This window comes from Papilio polytes, unplaced genomic scaffold (assembly GCF_000836215.1).
Source record: "Papilio polytes unplaced genomic scaffold, Ppol_1.0 DF824270.1, whole genome shotgun sequence".
NCBI lineage: Eukaryota > Metazoa > Arthropoda > Insecta > Lepidoptera > Papilionidae > Papilio > Papilio polytes.
This window is the reverse complement of record NW_013524934.1, coordinates 1,900,256-1,901,102: the sequence shown is the minus strand read 5'-3', so window position 1 is coordinate 1,901,102 and position 847 is coordinate 1,900,256.

The window sequence follows — 847 nt, the reverse complement described above, 5'->3', positions numbered from 1 at the left end:
CTGTACGCACTCGACGGTCACACTGTCGACTATCCTGCTGCTAACAATGTTGACTCCGATGACCCTTGGTATACAAGCAGGCGGCCATCGCACATCACTCAGATCACCCGCGTCACGCACTCCCCCCGCACCTCCAATCGTCAGTACGCCCGCGACCGCGAGGCGCGCCGGACGTGCGAGTCTCACGACTGCGATTGCAATGAAACGCAAGAAGCGGGCGACGTCCGGTACGAGATGTACGATGAGGAACGGAACGTGAGCACGCGGCCGCGGCGCGAGCACAGCGTGTACTACGTGCACAACGAGCAGCTGCGCAACGACGCGCAGGATGACGACCTCGATAATCACTACAACGGCAACAGTCCGCAGAGCTACCGACGCGAGTACTATCATTGATTTTTCTCTATTTACCTTAAACTCTTGATTTTTATTAATGTGTTCAATGGTTATATTTATGTTTTAATGCTTTTCTTTGACTGTGGTTTGAACAACCGATAAGCCGCAACCTGTGATTGTTAATTTCATGATTCATAATGGAAGAGAATTGATATTGATAGCTATAGTAAATAAGAGAATGGACTCACAAAACAGTCTTGCTTAGAGGAAATACTTATTTTAAACTCGTTAATAAATGTCATAATAATTATACTCATTAATGATATTTAGAGAAGACGAGACTTCTCGTCTGTGCTTCGAGCTGTGTTGTCATTTAATTTTATTATACATTTAATGTGTTTGTTTTCTGTAATTATATGTTTTAGTGCTGCTAACTATAATATCGATCTCTGATAATTTTAAGTCGAAATTGATGTGTACATTTTAGTTTGCTTCCGTTCCTCTGCAGTAG